This window comes from Cervus canadensis, chromosome 28, assembly GCF_019320065.1.
Source record: "Cervus canadensis isolate Bull #8, Minnesota chromosome 28, ASM1932006v1, whole genome shotgun sequence".
NCBI classification, from domain to species: domain Eukaryota; kingdom Metazoa; phylum Chordata; class Mammalia; order Artiodactyla; family Cervidae; genus Cervus; species Cervus canadensis.
The window spans coordinates 16,393,223-16,411,754 of NC_057413.1; the positions used below are offsets into that span (position 1 = coordinate 16,393,223).

At 37.3% G+C, this 18,532-nt stretch overlaps 1 pseudogene; it reads left to right on the forward strand.

Annotated features, from left to right (window-relative positions):
• Positions 1-13,212: 13,212 nt before the first annotated feature.
• On the forward strand, positions 13,213-18,465 carry LOC122429218 (annotated as a pseudogene).
• Positions 18,466-18,532: the final 67 nt, after the last annotated feature.

Genomic DNA, 18,532 nt, shown 5'->3' on the forward strand with positions numbered 1-18,532 from the left:
CAGGAAGTCAGTTGGGAAGCCTAAGCCATGGAATTACCATTTGGATTACCGATCATACTGTGTCTCTCATCCCTCAGGTAGGTGGCCTTGGAAACAGCAGTTACAATTGTGATTTAAAAGAAATATTAAATACAGATGTTCTTCTCTTGTACTGCCTGTAAATTTTAGAAACAGGTAATTGTGAAATTGTTTTTCAAAGAAGGTACAGCTGCCTGCTTTATAATTACCTTGATTATTCTAGAATATGCCGTGAGGTTAAAATGTCTTTTGCTGAGAAAAGTGACTTTTTCCCTACCACACGCAATGTTCATCTTCTTCACTAAATTTCTTGTAGCAATATAAGTTCTCATTTTTGATTTCTTAATACCCATTGTGCCCAGGAAGTAGAAGTTTTATGGAAAAATGAGTACCCTGTCTTAATATAAAGTGTCCCCATATCGCTACTGTTCTTAGAGACCCTACCGACTATTCTCTCCTACCACCCAGAACTTTATCCAGTGCACATTTTTACATTTATTTGTGGTTATCTTATTTTTCTCCAGTTTCAGCTTTAACCACCTAATTTTTGTTTTCATTTTATTCCATTATTGTGTCATTAGCCACAGGATTTCTTAGCAAACATAGTAGATTCAGGGTAAATATGAGTCATGTGCTATGATAAAGAATACTACTTTGAGATACAAATCAGAATCATTAAAAAAAAAACAGTAATTGGTTAAAAAAAAGTTGGAATATGGTTATCCTAAGGCTATACAATACTTTAACCACAACATTATTCTTGATGAAAAATTTGAGTTAGATATTTGATAAGCCTCACAAGTTTTATTTTCTTGGGTTCCATAATCACTGCAGATGATGACTGCAGCCATGAAATTAAAAGATGCTTGCTCCTTGGAAGAATAGCTATGAAAAAATCTAGAGAGCATATTAAAAAGCAGAGACATCACTTTGCCAGAAAAATGACTGTATATTCAAAGCTTTAGTTTTTCCAGTAGTAATGTACAGATGTGAGTGTTGTATCATAAAGAAGTCTGAGCACAGAAGAACTAATGTCATCAAACAGTGGTGTTGGAGAGGATTCTTGAGAGTCCCTTGGATTACAAGGAGATAAAACCAGCCAATCCTAAAGGAAATCAACCCTGAATATTCAAAGGACTAATGCTGAAGGTCCTGTACTTTGGCCACCTGATGCGAAGAGCCAACTCATTGTAAAAGACCCTAATGCTGGGAAAGACTGAGGGCAGGAGGAGAAGGGGTGACAGAGAATGAGATGGTTGGTTGGCATCACCAACTCGATGGACATGAGTTTGAGCAAACGCCAGGAGATAATAAAGGACAGGGAAGCCTGATGTGCTGCAGTCCATGGGGTCTCAAATGTCAGGTATGACTTAGTGACTGGACAACAAGAAGAGCAAGGTCTCAAGTGTGGATATGAAGTTTAATATTTATGAAATATAAGCAGTCACGTTACACATATAGAATAACTTTAGTAATGTGAGTTGTAATAAAGGCTAACCACAGCTCAATTAAAAGGCCCATTGTAATCACAATTCTTTGATTTGTGTGATACTGCTGGTTTCTAAGGAGAAGGCAATGGCACCCCACTCCAGTACTGTTGCCTGGAAAATCCCATGGACGGAGGAGCCTGGTAGGCTGCAGTCCATGGGGTCGCTAAGAGTCGGACACGACTGAGCGACTTCACTTTCACTTTTCACTTTCCTGCATTGGAGAAGGAAATGGCAACCCACTCCAGTGTTCTTGCCTGGAGAATCCCAGGGACGGGGGAGCCTGGTGGGCTGCCGTCTATGGGGTCGCAGAGTCGGACACGACTGAAGGGACTTAGCAGCGGCAGCAGCCGGTTTCTAGTTGTTGTTTAGTTGCTAAGCGTGTCTGAATTTTTTAGGACCTCATGAGCTGTAGCCTGTCAGGCTCCTCTGTCCATGATATTTTCCAGAAAGTAATACTGGATTAGGTTGCCATTTCCTTCTTCAGGGGATCTTAACTATAGAAAGTGAAAGTGAAAGTCGGTCACTCGTGTCTGACTCTTTGCGACCCCATGGATTCTCCAGGCCAGAATACTGGAGTGGGTAGTCTTTCCCTTCTCCAGGGGATCTCCCCAACTCAAGGGTCGAACCCGGGTCTCCCACATTGCTGGCGGATTCTTTACCAGCTGAGCCACAAGGGAAGACCAAGTATACTGGAGTGGGTAGCCTATCCCTTCTTCAGTGGGTCTTCCTGACCCAGGAAGCCAACCGTGGTCTCCTGCATTGAAGGCAGATTCTTTACCAACTGAGCTATGAGGGAAGCCCCCTATGCTCCATCCCAAGGTCATGAGAGGAGGCGTCTCCAGGACAGACAGGAGTTCGCCCCTAGGCTCAGGTGTCCATGTGTCTGCCCGGAAATTCACTCACAAGATGGACACAACTGCAGGGAGCAAGTGAAGACGTGTGAGTTACAGGCTAGGGATCTTTTGCTGGATTTGCCTGGCGCTCCCAAGGATAGGAGAGAGCCGATAGAATTCATCATCTTTCCCCAAACCTGCAGTGCTCTTCGGATTTTAAATGTCTTTCTTTGTATAAGCTCTTCTCCAATCTGGAGTCCCATCCCCTTCTACTCCTGGGGAGCTCCTTCAAATCTTATTTCACTTCCTTTTTGAAAATTCTTGTGACTTTTTCAGACAAATCAGCTCTTCTCTCCTTTGTGTTACAATGAGGTTTTACTTACATTCACCAAAGAAATGAATACAACTGGACTAATTATTTATTCACATATTTATCTCTTTCTCATGAAAAATTTGGGACCAGCAAGATTAAATTCAAACACTAACCCTTCATAATATTTAATAAATATAAATTTAATAAATGTATGTTGAACAAATGCTCAAAATACATTTTTTATTTATAAATTGGTTATTTGTAATTTGGCATGGTCATTTCTCATGCCAAAATGCCTTAGGCTATGTTTCAGGATAATATTAAGTTTTATTAATGTAAAGGAGTAAAGTATTAAACTCAAAATCAGTTAAATATTTTACAAATATGAATAATTTCAAAAACTCATCTATAAATACAAATTCTTAAGAAAAAGAAATCCTTAAAAAATTATTAAGAGTTATTATACTTAACATGCAAGATAACTTTTTACTATTGATCCCCACTGTGGCAAAGGGCAGAGGGTTTATTTGGAAAGTCAGGGAAACTTTTCTGTTATCTAGGGTCAAATGCCTGTTGAATAAATATTACAACCTAGACTCTTTCTTTCCTCTCCTATGTCAGGAAAATTTCAGAAGTCATCAAGTTATTCAGGGCTGCATCTTCATAGATTCTTAGGCCAGTTAATACAGGTGAAATAGGAATCTGAAGGACCATAAAAAACATAGGGTCAAAGTCTCCCTCTACTTTTTTTCCCAAGATGTAGATTATTTTTTTTATGACATATGGCATCATGCACATTTTAGACATGCAACACAATGGTTTGATACTTGTGTATATTGCAAAATTATCACCAGAGTAATTCTAGTGTTAATTTTTTAGTGTGATCCATTATCACACATAGTTTCAATTTTTTCTTATGGTGAGAACTTTAAGATTTGCTCTCTTAGCAACTTTCAAGTATACAGCACACTATTATTAACTGTAGTCACCACACTCTCTACTATATCCCAGTGACTTATTTATAACTGGAAATCTGTATCCACTTCACCCATTCTGGCTCCCGTACCCAAAACCTGCCTCTGGAAACCACCAAACTCTGTATTTATATTTGTTCTTTGTGGTTATTGGTTTTTGATTCCTCATTTAAGGGAGCTCATATAGCATTTGTCTTTATCTGACTTACTTCGCATAGCATAATGCCCTCAAGGTTCATTCATGCTATCACAGAGAGCAAGATTTCTTCATGGTAAGTTCATAATTAATATATTAAGGGTACTTGCATAATCCTGAGGATAAAGTTGGCTAGCTCCACACCCTACTCACCCCTCATGGTGAACAAATTATTGATAGTGGTTTAATTCATGGAATTTACTCTTTAATTGTTCCCTGTCTGTTTGCTTGACACCATTTTGCTACTTGGCCCCCTGAACTTGATTTCCAATGTCCAGTGCAATAGCAAGCATCATTTGTACCTGGCCTGAGAGGTAGGACATGGAACAGTTGCTATACTTTGGCAAAAACCATTACGATTATATAAAAATGAAACTGGAGTGAAGCAAATACATTTTTTCCTAGAGAAACTGTATATCAGTTTGTAAATCAAAAGAGCAATGCAGTGAGTAAATTTTGTGGATTTTAATGATTCACAATTGCTTACTATTTTTTTCCTTGGCCATTTCAGTTCATGTGAAAAAATTATTTTAAGAAATGAGTATTTATCACTGTTTATAAGAATATAAAACAAATATATCCAAGATGCTATCCAAAGTGGCAAAAAATATGAGATGCTAATAAAATGTAATTAAATCATTCATATTTAAAATGAACTTCTAACTCTAGCTTATTTAATGGTTCCCTCTTATGTAGTTGAAGCCCCATTATGAAGTCTATACATAGAGAAATTCTAATGTAAAACCAAACTATTTAATGTATTCCTCTCAATCGAAAATTTCATTTCATAATTGAAATGAAGGTAAGTACATAATTGCTTTCTTTGGTAAAAATACAATATATTACCATATTACTACATGGATTTGTACACATCTATAAGGTAACCACTGGAGAAGGAAATGGCAACCCACTCCAGTATTCTTGCCTGGAGAATCCCAGGGACAGAGGAGCCTGGTGGGCTGCCGTCTATGGGGTGGCACAGAGTCGGACACGACTGATGCGACTTAGCAGCAGCAGCATAAGGTAACCACATCTCTTATATTATACTACATTCATTAAAATTGAAAAAAAAAACAATAAAAATCATAAGTAACCAAACATATCACAAAATACACAACCATATTCCTTGGTTGCTTGCCCTGACCAAATAAAAGTAGAAGACAGAGCATTTCCTCATTTATTGGCATTTTCCCTTGTGGCTCAACTGGTAAAGAATCTGCCTGCAATGTGGGAGACCTTCGCTCAATCCCTGGGTTTGGAAGATCCCCTGGAGAAGGGAACGGCTACCCACTCCCGTATTCTGGCCTGGAGAATACAGTCCATGTGTCACAAAGAACTGAGCGGGTTTCACTTTCACTTTTCACCACTGTGACAAAGGCAGAGGGTTTATCAGTAAAATCTGAGGAGTCTTATTTTCTGCTTTCCAAGGTCAAAGGCCTGTTGCATGAATATTACAACCTAGACTCTCTACCTTTTAACTCTTCTTGTCAGTGAAGTTTCTCAAGCCATCATGTTATTCAGGGCTATGTGGGCATAGGTTTTTAGGTCAATTAATATAGGTGAAATCAGAATGTAAAGAACACAGAAATGCATATGATTAAAGTCTCTCTTTCCTTTTTTTCCAAGGTGTATTTTTTAAATTGAGATATTAATTTAATTTACTATAGCATCATACAAGTTTTAGATGTACGTTTACAACACAATGACTTGCTATTTGTATATACTGCAAATAGGGGCTTCCCTGGTGGCTCAGATGGAAAATAATCACCACAGTAAATCTAGTTAACATCCATCATCACACATTGTTATGATTTCTTTCTTGTGGAAGGAACTTTTAAGATCTACTCTCTTTGCAACTTTCACGGGTGCGATACACTGTTAGTAACTATAGTCACCATGCCTGTGTTAAATCCCCATGACTTATATGTAACTGTACATTTGTACCTTTTAACCCACTTCACCCATGTTGGCTGCCCACCCAAACCCCGTGTCTGGAAATCAACAATCTGTTCTCTGTATTTATGTTTTGTTCCTCGTGGTTGTTTTTTGATTCCACATTTAAGTGTGATCATACTTCATTTGTCTTTCTCGGACTTATTTCCTATAGCATAATGTGCTCAAGATTCATTCATGTTATTGCAGATAGCAAGATTTCTTTATGGTTAGTCCATAACCAATACATTAAAAGTATCTGCATAATCCTGATATATAAACTTGGGGTACCTCCACACCATACAAACCCTTATAGTGAATAAATTGTTGATAGTGTTATGTATGTGTTAGTTGTTCAGTCGTGTGTGACTCCTTGCGACTCCATGGACTGTAACCCATCGGGCACCTCCATTCATGGAATTCTCCAGGCAAGAATACTGAAGTGGGTTGCTATTTTTTTCTCCAGGGGATCCTCCTAACCCAGCAATTGAACCCAGGTCTCCTGCAATGCAGGTGGATGCTTTACCATTGAGCTACTAGGTATAATTCATGTAATTACTCTTCACTTTTCTTCACTGTCAGTTTGATTAACCACAATTTTGCATCAGTCCCACCTGAGACCCAAGGTCTAGCACAATAGCAAGCATCATTTACACCTGGCCTGAGATGGGACATGAAATAGTTGCTGTACTTTGGCAAAGTCTATTACTATAATGATAAAACTGGAGCAAAACAAACAGAATTTTCACAAAAGAGACAGTATATCAGTTTTTAAATCAAAACAACAGTGCAATGAATAAATTTTGTGGATTTTGATTCTTCACAATTGTTTACTATTTATTTTCTTGGCATTTTCAGTTGTTGTGAAAAAAATATTTTAAGAAATAAATATTATTTCTTTACAAAAAAACAAACAAAAAAATCAAATATATCCAAGATGCTTTTCAACATGGAAAGAAATAAAGGAAACAGATGAGACACTTGTCAATTTTTAATCTGTAAAGCAAAGAATATTATACTCTCTTTCTCTCATCCTTAAGTTGTGTCCCACTTTTGCAACCCCATGGACTGTAGCCTGCCAGGCTCCTCTGTCCATGGGATTCTCCAGGCAAGAATAGTGGAGTGGGATGCCATTTCCTTCTCCAGGGGATCTTCTTGACCCAGGAATTGAACCTGGGTCTCCTGCACTGCAGGCAGATTCTTTACCAACTGAGCTATGAGGGAAGCCCATATCACACTAATAAAACTTAATTAAATTATGAAGTATTTAAAATGAATTTCTAACTCTAGTTTATTGAATGGTTCCTTTTCATGTATTTGAAGCCCTATTATGAAGCCTATACATAGAGAAATTCCAATGTGAAACCAAACTATTTAATGTATTCATCTCAACTGAAAATTTCATGTATCTTTCCAAAATTTAAATCATCTTAGAACACTGTATCTCAGTTTATATTTCCTTCACATCAGGAAACACATAATAAAACACTGTTACAAATATATCACCTACAAAGTGGTTGAACCTTTAAATATAACTCATTCATTTCATATGTTTCATTTTATTTCACTAATGATGTATAATAGCATTGTTCAATTTACAATGAATGTCAAATTTCTGGTAGATGAGATAATGGATATTTACTAACTCCATTTTTACATCACTCACAACCAACAATATACAGGTATGTAAGTCTTCAATATCCTTCATAAAAACATTTCTTACAGTGAGACATAGGAATTTGCCTTTGTAAGAAAGACAGAATTCTATACATTATTACTTTCTTTGATAAAAATGCAATATTCAGACTATTACCACATGGATTTGAATATACCTATAGGAAAACCACATCTCCTATATTATACTACATATATTACAATCCACCAAAACAATAAATACCAATAAATAATCAAACACATTACAAAAAAGTGCAAATATATTCTTGGGTTGCTTAACTGTGTTACCAAACAAGATTGGAAGACTGAGTGCTTGCTCATTTGTTGGCATGTACTATACTAAAATTAGGTTTCCCAGGGGGCTAGGTGGTAAAGAATCTACCTGCCAATGCAGGAGATGCAGCTTCAGTCCCTAGGTTGGCAAGATCCTCTGGAGAAGGAAATGGCAACCCACTCCTGTATTTGGGAGTCCTGGGAAGTCCCATGGACAGAGAAGCCTGGTGGGTTATAGTCCATGAGGTCGCAGAAAAGTCAAGACACGATTTAGCAATTGAGCATGCACACACTGCACTAAAACTAGCATTATTCAGCTTTAGCAGGAAAAAAGAATTATTACACTTGCTGGACCAATAGTGTAGGAAATCATGATCTTTTCTTCCTTTGAAACTCGCAAACGCCCTTAGAATGGCAGAAAGGAATCCTTAGTCTTGAGCACAAACCTGAACATTCTACTTTAAAGCCACTGACCTCACTTCTGTTTCATCTTCTCTCACCATCCAGTTTGTTGCCTGAATCGAACACATGGAATCAGTTTACAATCATCCAAGTCTGCCCATTGTCCCTGACATCTTTTCAGCATCTCCACATGGCCTCCCAGGACTAGTCCCTCACTCCAGCCTGCCTGATCCTCCATGCTGGCACTGCAAGAAGCCTCTCATCTCAATCTAGCTTTGCTCTTCTCCAGGTTGTATTATATTATGTTGGCCAAAATGTTCTAAGGTATTTTCTGTACGATCTTATGAAAAACCAAGATGACCTTTCCTGCCAATCCAATATTTTAAGCCACTTGAAAGTTTGTTATAGAATCTGACTGTAATGCAGGAGATACAGGAAATGCTGGTAAGATCCCTGGACTGGAAAGATCCCTAGAGAAGGAAATGGCAACTCACTGGAGCATTCTTGCTTGGAGAATCCCATGGACAGAGCCGCCTGGTGGGCTACAGTCCATATGGTCAAAAAGAGTCGAACATGACTGAATAAACAGAACATGCAACAGCTTGTTTTAAACCTGCCTTTTCTTAATCTTCTTGATACATTCTTGGGTTCTCTTGGAGAGAAAGCAACAGAAACCTTTGAGAGGAGAAGAAATGTCTCAGAGCAGAACAGTCTACAGCAGAAGTTATCAGATCCTGGACTATGCAAACAAACATTCTGATTATCTGAGAGAAAGCTACAGTCAGCGGTAGAATCCTCCTTAACCAAAGGATTGGCACCAGGAATTTCTTTGTTAAATGGAAAAGTCCATCAGACATATTTATTTTCTGATGCATCTCTTCATATGTGGCCATGGCCTCTTTTGGCTATGCTCACTTAGTAGAGTGGGCATAGACTTTTTGTTCAAAAGTCAAAATTATTACACATCGTCTATAATTACTACCTTCAATTTTTAAAATAAAATATACAAAGACAATTGAAAAAAATGAATACAGATGCCTAAGCTTTAATTTTTATCTTTTTACATGTTGGAGATCACTCCTAATTGGATAGTAACATTTTTAGCCTCAAGGGTCTTACCAAAATTTTTCATTTTTGTTTTTATTGAAATAGCTCCCATCACAAACATATGTCATTCAGTTCAGTTCAGTCGCTCAGTCGTGTCCGACTCTTCGTGCCCCCATGGACCATACAGTCCATGGAATTCTCTAGTCCAGAACCCAGAGTAGTCCCCACTCACCACAACTGGAGAGAAGCCCATGCAGCAATGAAGACATAGCATGGCCAAAAATAAGTAAATAATGCTATATAAAAAAGAAGGAAAGATAAAAAATCACTTTCAAATCTAAAACCATCTGTGATCATTAGGAATATATTTCATGAAGTTTTTTTTCTTCCTCATCATATATGCTGTATTCTCAAGAAGACTACAGAGTCTTTTAGGGTAGAATATATGTACTTCACTTATTTGTATCCCATTGGACTACATATTGCAATGTTCTATCCAAAAAGGTGTTTGCAGCATATATTTAAACATTATAAATTACCTCGTGTGTTATGAGTGATATAGACATGAATGATATAGACAAAAATGTCTTTAATATAAGATGATCCCAGTCACAGTATTATCTCAGTGTCTAGCCATCTGAAGGCTGTTCTCAGTTATCCCAAATTGATGTTGCTTTTTATCAATTATCATGACACGAAACAGTTTGGGAAACTTCAAGGCCCTTTCCCATTTATAATGAAATATAAGCTAACCGTTAAGATTTGGTAAAAGTACTGCTTGTGGTATCATCGGAAGCACTGATCTGTCACCCAAAAGTGTTTAGGTAGAAATGAATGATTTCTTGATAAGCATCTGCCTGAGTTCAAAAGAAATTTGCAACATGTGAGGCACTCACACAGCAATGGCAGAAAATATGCTACCTAATTAAAGCTTAAATAATAATCAAGAATCTAGTGGTGAGTTTTCTTGCCATTCCTGCTCAAGAATTGTGAATCTTCTGTTTCAAATGGGGGTAGGAAGCAGTATAGAGTTGCCCCATATGTGGTAGCATGAAAAAATTTCATTTCTATATCTACAGGAAAGTATACTGAGAAAAACTGGTTAAGTGGCTGTCATAAAAGATGATCAATGAATAACTTCATAGCTCTGATTATCCTTTTCTTGATCAACTCACACACACCCTTTGCTCTGACTCTTCACTGTCAGATTTCCACAAAGGGCAGATTTGGTTAAAACACAATGTTGTCTTTTACAGGGAGTGCACATCCATTAATTCTTACAAGTAACATCAGTAGATATTACTAGTAGATGCAGTAGAAACACAGTGAGCATTTGTTCCAGGCAGTTGGCATTCACAGTTTAGAATTTTCCCTGGTTTTTGAAAAAATAGTTTTACTTTTTAAGAACCGAATTAAGAAACATACCAAGAGTCTCTGTAAAGAGCATTGCATGCAGCATTTTCATTTAATTGAAAATAAGCTAACTCTTGATTGCTTAGTGAAATTGTCACTTCCAGTGGTTTTTCCCCCCTGAAGAATATTCCTTGTAGTTCTAAAATTGCAAAAGATAGAAATTAATGAAAGAAAAAAGTCTTATACAGTTATTCTGTCTTAGAGGATCTCATTGAATACCTCAAAAGCATAATATTCCATTGCTGATAGTCAAAATCAAGTTCATCTTCCAGGTGAACTTTAACAGAAAATCTTTTTCTGCTTTCATGAGTCATTTAAAACATTGCAGCATTTCTCAAATGTCTAGTTATACAGTCAGTACCTTAAAAAACATCTTTCTTAGGAGTTAGTGATAGATTGAAGAAACCTCTGAACTCACTCATGTTTGCAAATGCAATCATAACTAGTCAGTTTGATAAGCAAAGAGAAGTGGCCCGGGGCTGACTATTCACTATCAAACAACAAATCTTCAAAGATTGTCACTGCTACCCTTACACAATAAACACCACATATTGTATATCGTGGGTGCCTAAATTAATTTGGAAATCATAAAGTGTCCATTGAAAGTTACAAAATGAATGTAGGTAGAAGAAAAATAAATTCTACTGATATTACTATAATATTTGGATGGAAAATCTTTTAAAAATGGGAGCATTTATGGATTATAATTTGGGGGGATTTATTATTACTATTTTGATTTTATTCCTTTTAATTATCTGCTACATCAGGTTAAGAATTTATTTATAAAAAAGAATTTAGCTTAAATATTAGTACCAACATAAGGACACATAGTACTGAATTTACAGCAGCTAGAAAAAGACAAAGATAAAATATGAGGCAGGAAGTGAAATTATAGAAGGTCCACAATGGTATCAAATTAAGGGGCAGTATTGCATAGAGAGAAAGCTAACTTCTCAAAGATGCTTGAGGTGCCAAGAACAGCCAGATGTGAAAATCCAGCTTAATTTGAATGCCAGAAACTGGACCAAAAGGTAAATGAAGTTCAGAAAAACATGGTGATGCTAAAAGCCGAAATTTAGACAGCAAGAGGGTAGGGTAGGGCAGCCATAGATACTGAAATTCAGGAATAGAGGTAGATATGAAAGCAAATACACTAACAAGCACCAGGGAAACAAAGCACAAAAGGGTGTAAGAAATAAACCATCAAGAGCCTGGGTAGCCTGATCAAAAGAACAGGAGAATCGATAGAAAACCAAAGTATGAACACATGTGTAAAAGGAGAACCAGATGATGCTCAGGAGAGAAAGTGTGGGACTTAGTGGACCAGAGAACAGAAGACACCAACATCAAGAACAAAAACTGGAGCAGGGCTCATATCTATACATTTCCAGAAACAGCCCAAATTTCAATGCTTGGGCACTATAGCACCTAAAATTGTTACAGGCAGAGATTATAGCTTGCTATTATACTGAGAAAAGGACAATAGTGTTTATCAGTTTATTTTGCTCATTAAACTACAAGGTTAATGCATAGTTATCCATTGATAATTGATTCCTTCAGTTTAGAGTATGGATGACTCACTGAGACCCTCTTCAGTCATATATTAGATACTCAGATATGTTATATGATCACCATATTATATCTTAACCCAAATAATTGATATAGTTATCCATCTACCAATAAATGATCAATTACATTTGAATTTATGGTATTTTGCTATCCTTCGGTTCAATTCAGTCTCTCAGTTATGTCTGACTCTTTGAGACCACATGGACTACAGCAAGCCAGGCTTCCATTTCCATCACCAACTTTCCTGTCCATCACCAACACCATCACCAGCTCAGTCATGTCCAACTCTTTGTGACCCCATGGCCTATACAGTCCATGGAATTCTCCAGGCCAGAATACTGGAGTGGGTAGCCTTTCCCTTTTCCAGGGGATCTTCCCAACCCAGGGATCAAACCCAGGTCTCTACTGCATTGTATACTGAGAGCCCACAAGGTTGTGTGATATGCCATGAGGAAGTGAAAAGACGACATTATGGTGCCCAGTCACCTCCATCTGCTAATAACGAGTCTTAGGAAAATCACTCACCCACTCTAAGTCTTATTGTTTCATTGGTACAATTTGGTGATAATAATGAATGTCAAGGCTATCCCACAGGATCATTGTAACACAAATTTTACAAAATTTTTCAAACTTTTGGCAAAGTATCAAGGAAATCCATGGTGTTATTAAGGTGGGTAAGCAGATTCAAGTGACAATATCCTTTTGTCTTAGTATTCTCTTTGCACTCAAGAGTAGCAATCAAGCAGTCATGTGGTTACTCTTCCTCAGCGTGATGGTAAACCACACAGATCAACTGTACTATTCTTTCAATTTCAGTGTCTAAAATGGAAGCATTAGTCAATGTAGAGTGAAAAAGTTACAAACTCCTAGAGGAGTTCGCTGCTGAGAGTCTGCAGAAAGTCCCAAGACATTCAACTATCTTTAGAGAATGACCTAAACACTCTGGCTCAGAATTAATTTAAGCTCCAAATGTTTGCAGAGCAAAGGGGCACTTCTGGGAGCAGTACAAAAATGCAGGGTGTAACCTACTTCTCCAACTATCTCTGTGCAAATATCATCATCCATCTAAATTTACACAATGGAAGATGTTGCTTCTTCCTCACCCCAGCTGCTACATCACCAAATCCTGCTCAGGGCAACAGGGAGAGATGAGGCTTCACTGGACAGGATGGCTTTTGCTAACCTTGGGCTAATGCATCATCTCAGAGTGGCTTTGGTTTTTATTTATTCAGAGTCCTGCCTGCTCCTGCTGCTGGTGGTGTCAAATCTACTCTTGTGCCAGGGTGTGGTCCCTGCAACCCTCTGTCAAAACCCACCTGGCAAGTGCCAGATGCCTCTTCAAAACCTGTTTGACACAGCAACCACAGTGGCTAACTACAACTATAGGCTCGCCTGGGAAATGTTCAGTGAATTTGTAAGTACTGTACTTCTTGCTTATTTCCATAAGGAACCTTGGATTTTATCCTTTAAACAAGAAGGCTGCATCAGCCAAACTTCAAATAACACATTTTCTAAGTCAAACAAGGCATCAGCTCATAAGATGTATAAATCAAAGAAAGGATCAGTTTCATGAGATCTCAAAGATTCTTAAAGAGTGAAATATCTGATTCAATTACCTGTACTTGTCATCTTGAAGGTGTGTGTTAGTTGCTCAGTCGTGTCCTACTCTTTGTGACCCCATGGACTGTGGCACTCCAGGCAAGAATACTGGAGTGGCTTACCATGCTCTTCTCCAGGGGATCTTCCCAACCCAGGGATTGAACCGATGTCTCCTGCATTGCAGGCAGACTCTTTACCATCTGAGCCACCAGGGAAGCTTGGAGTCCCATTAAATAATACCATAGACTCAGAGGATTAAACAACAGAAACCTATTTCCTCACAGTTCTGGGGACTAGAGGTCCCAGATCAGGGCGCCAGCAAGGTCAGGTTCTGGTAAGAACTCTCTCTTCCCAGGATGGCTTCTCCCTGTGTCCTCACAGGTTGAGGGAGTGGGAAAGAGAGACAGAGACAGAGACACAGAGACAAAAGAGAAATCTCTCTGGTGTTTCTCCTCATGAAGACACTAATCCTACTTGATCAGTGTCCCACCCTATGAGCTCATTTAACCTTAATTAACCTTCATAAAGGCCCTTTTCCAACCACAGTACATACTGAATCCATGTCAGGAAAACAAAATGATGATAGTTTTAAAAAAGCTACTGAACATTTTTCTAAGATTGGCAATGAATAGGTTAGAGTACAAGAGAAGGATTGGCTTAGAATTGGAACCAATCATTCTCTTTCTGATGAAAGTATGGAAGTTGTATGTTAGCTCTTTTAGGTTACTCAAGGAGCCCACTGTAGAGCAGACACTGATAACAAATTTTTGCTCCATGTTTCTGTTAAATTCATGTAGTTCTTTTTACTCAGTAGTTTTTCTGTCATCCTCCATTTTTGACTGCTGTTTTTTTTCCCCCAAACTTGCAAGCAATCTCTTTAAATGTTCACAACTTCCTCTAAAGATGAGTTTTCTCTATCCATGTGTTAGCTGGTTTTTGCTGTTTTTATTCTAAGTCCATTGCTTAGTATTTCCTAGAATTTTATGCCATGTTTTCTAAATTAACATTTTGTCATCATCAACAACATTGTATTCTGTATCTATGGTGAACACTAAGCTATAGGTGTATGGATTCAGAGATTAATAAGAGAAAAGTTATAACTTTAAAACTCCTATTAAGGGAGTATATTGGTTCCAACCCACAGTAAACAAGAGACTAAATGGCTACATCTAGGTATATATACACTATATTTGGTTCAAATACTAAAAAAAAAAAAAAAAAAAAAGATAGTTAATAAAACATTGAATATTTGATATTTGTGGTAATTTTAGTGATTGTTGTCCCAATATTAACTGTGGAAAGAATGAAATTAAACAAGGGAAGAGCAAAGGAGGGAAGAGTTTCAAGTTTAGAAAAGTTAGATGAAGAACAATCGTTTATAGAGATTATGGGAAAAATAGGAAAAAGAATGATGTTCAGTTTTTATGTAACCCTCATTAAAAAATTATACATCTATCAGCTGTGTTAATATTCTGGTAATGAATTCATTTATTGAATGCCAAAATAACCCTAGGGGACTGAATGTGCTTGATCACTCCCAGGATAAACAGTATGGCCAGGGAAAAACTTCATTTCCAAGGCCCTCAACAGCTACCACACCAAATCCATCATTAACCCTGATAACAAAGAAGAAGCTGAACATACACAGGTGAGGATTTTATCTGGGTTTTTCGCCTGAGCCAGCTGAGACAGTGCACTTGTGTTACTAGGCTTTAGATTACTAGGGTAATGGTAACTGCACATGCAGAGAAATGTGGAAGAATACTAAGCAATCAAAGAGAAATTACCTTATACAGTTGATATGTATGAATGGAATCAAGTGATGACTAAAGATCTGTAGTAGCAAATAAATAATAGATCTATAAATTCCCATGCAGATAACCTTAGTTTAATCAACACATTAAGGCCCAGGATTGCAGCTATTATACTGTATGAAAGCATGGGCTGAATGAAAATGCTATGTGTAAAATAAAAGGTTGGTAGAATTCATGGATATATAAGAAATACAACCACAGTTTTGAGTATTCCCTGTGACCAGTGACACCTACGTGAGAGTCACTCCTACACTGCACCATTGGAGACATTGCTTCTGACTTTCAAGGCTCTCCTGATTCTTCTGCTTCTCTGAAATCTACTTCATTTATCATTCTCAATGATTCCTCTGTCACTTTTATTCTTAATTATGAGTCTCCTCCCCAAATGTCCTATAAAATATTATGTTTTGCCATACATTGACAAAAAAAAATATAGCATCCTGATGAAAAAAAAAATATTATGTTTTGCTTCTCATGGTTGCAACATGGTCTCTGTTCTGATGAAAACACAGTCTACAAATCAAGCCTCAATCATTTATCCCAGCCTCATCTGTTTTCCATTATAATTGCTCCTTTCTGATTCCCACATTAACCCAATCCTAACATTATTTAAAATATTTTTACATACATCTTCTCTTAAATACAATCTGTCCTCTTACTAAAACTTTGTTAATAATATCAACATTCTTTCTATCTGCTCAGCATCTTAATAATTGAGATAATAAAAGGAAAGAAGAAGGTCAAGGAGAAGGAGGAGGAGGATTTTTTTAACGAATTTAAAATAAACTTAAAATTTGTTGAGAGTTATTACGTTGCCATTTACAAAGTGCTCAGTGTTCATTGCTATGTTTAATCCTCACAAAAAAATCTTGTAGCACAATGACTTTTATTACACATTCTGAGATGAGGAAACCAAGGTTTAGAAAATTTATGGGATTTGCACCCATCACACAGGTAATAAGCAGTGAGTCTAGGTTTCATCCAACTCAGAGTGCTCACTCTTCATCTTTAAGCTACAAAGCCCCCTTGAAAACTATGCTGCTCTCACCCTAGTGTCTGAATTTCATTATAGCTCCTCAGTCTCACATTATGTTTCTATTGCAATGTCTATTCAATTCTTCTCTGCTCTTATTTCCTGTACCACTAAAGTATTTCACAGCCATCAAGAAATCAAGCCTTTTAATTAGAGAGACTCAGCCTCTGGGAGTTTCATGTCCAGTCAGCATAGTAGTGAACTAGGGGGAAAACCCTCTATTGTGAATCCCACTGATGCTGTTACTAAAGACAATACTGTGCCATTTTCTCCCCCTACACATATAAAGAGAAAGGACTGCTCTGATAGCAAATGGGACTGGTATTGGTATGGATTGAAGAAAATGTGTTTAAGAATTTCATGTCTTCTTCATTGTTTCTTTGTTCAAATATCATAAAACAAACTACCAATCAGAAAATGAATATATTAATGAAGGATTTGATTCATTAATACAAATGAATCATTGGGTGAAAATGATGTAGGCATGGGTAGAATCCATGTTTTCTGGGCCAGGTACTCTAGGAACATATTAAGTTCCAACAAAATATTTAGATTTCTCTCCCTGGACAAGCAAAGCACTCAAATATAGAAGAACTCCCTGGGAGGATGGTAGAATTTCAGACAGAAAAAGAAAATATTTCATGTTCTAAATCAGAATTCATCTAAAGGATTATTTAAATGTTTTTTTTTTTTAATTTCAGCAAAGTATAAACTAATAGCATACATTTTATAATTTTACATCTTTACCACCTTTAAAAAATTTTCACATATTCATTGGAATAATAAGGGGTGTTTTCAGTTTGCTCAGCCTCCCTGAGCAAAGATCACATGTTACCAAGCCCACTGAATTTTGTTTATTTTAATGAGATTGTTTCCTGTAGTTGCTTAGGATGAAATCCTTATCAGGTTGGTACTCAGTTTGCTGCTCTCCTGGGATGAACCTCTGCATCACCTAGTCACAGAGCTGCAGGGCATGAAAGACCTGATCTTTCCTCACCTGATCACTTGTCAAAGGCTGCAGAGATTGAGGAAAAGACCAAAGAACTTCTAGAAGGTGCAGAGCAGATCCAAAAAAAGGTGAGCCATCTTTGCTTTTTTGCTTTTCTCATGAATGAAAGAGATGACCTCTGTATTGAGGAATGAGTTTTGAAACATCTCACTTTATAAGGACAAGATTCAGGCCTTCTATATTCTAATCCCTGTTACATAAAGTGAAAGCCTAACCATTTATAATGATTGATTCTATTGTAAGTGAATTAGAATTCAACTACAATTTTTGACAGGTGCAGCATTCCCTGCATTGCACACAATTCCACCAAAAGCTAGCCTCTTGCTGGGCACATGTGGTTGAAATACTTTTATGGGTAAGAGAACTAGAGAATAGAACTTGCAAGATCAATGTTTTCTTCAAAGTAATCCAGGTCAACTGCTACTGAACTTCTGCTGGTATTCTCTCTTTGTCCTCTTCAAACCAAAGGATGAGAGTGGGAAGGAAGGAAAGAGAAAGTCAAAACCAAACTCATACTTGAGTTCTGCTTCTTGATTTTAGATTGCTAATATATTTCCAAAACACTGGCTCCAAAGCCATGTCTAGATAGTTTCATAAGTCTTCCCCAATCTTAATTTGATAATAACAAGGAAGAAAGAAGAGCAAATATTAATAAAACTCATAATAATTAATTATCTTTTGGGTACTTAGATTCATTCTGAAGAACAGGATAAGGAGACCTCCTATCCAGTGTGGTCAGAAATCTCCTCCCTGATGTCGGAAGATGATGATGTGAGCAAAACTGCTTTTTATAAAGTGTTCCACTGCCTGCACAGGGACGCAAGTAAGATTGACACCTACCTCCAGATGCTGAAGTGCCAATTTGTCTCTTGCTAAGCCCACAGCTATCCTAGCCAATCCTGAGATGGTCTGTGATGATCTATCCCGTTGCAAGCCTCTTTGA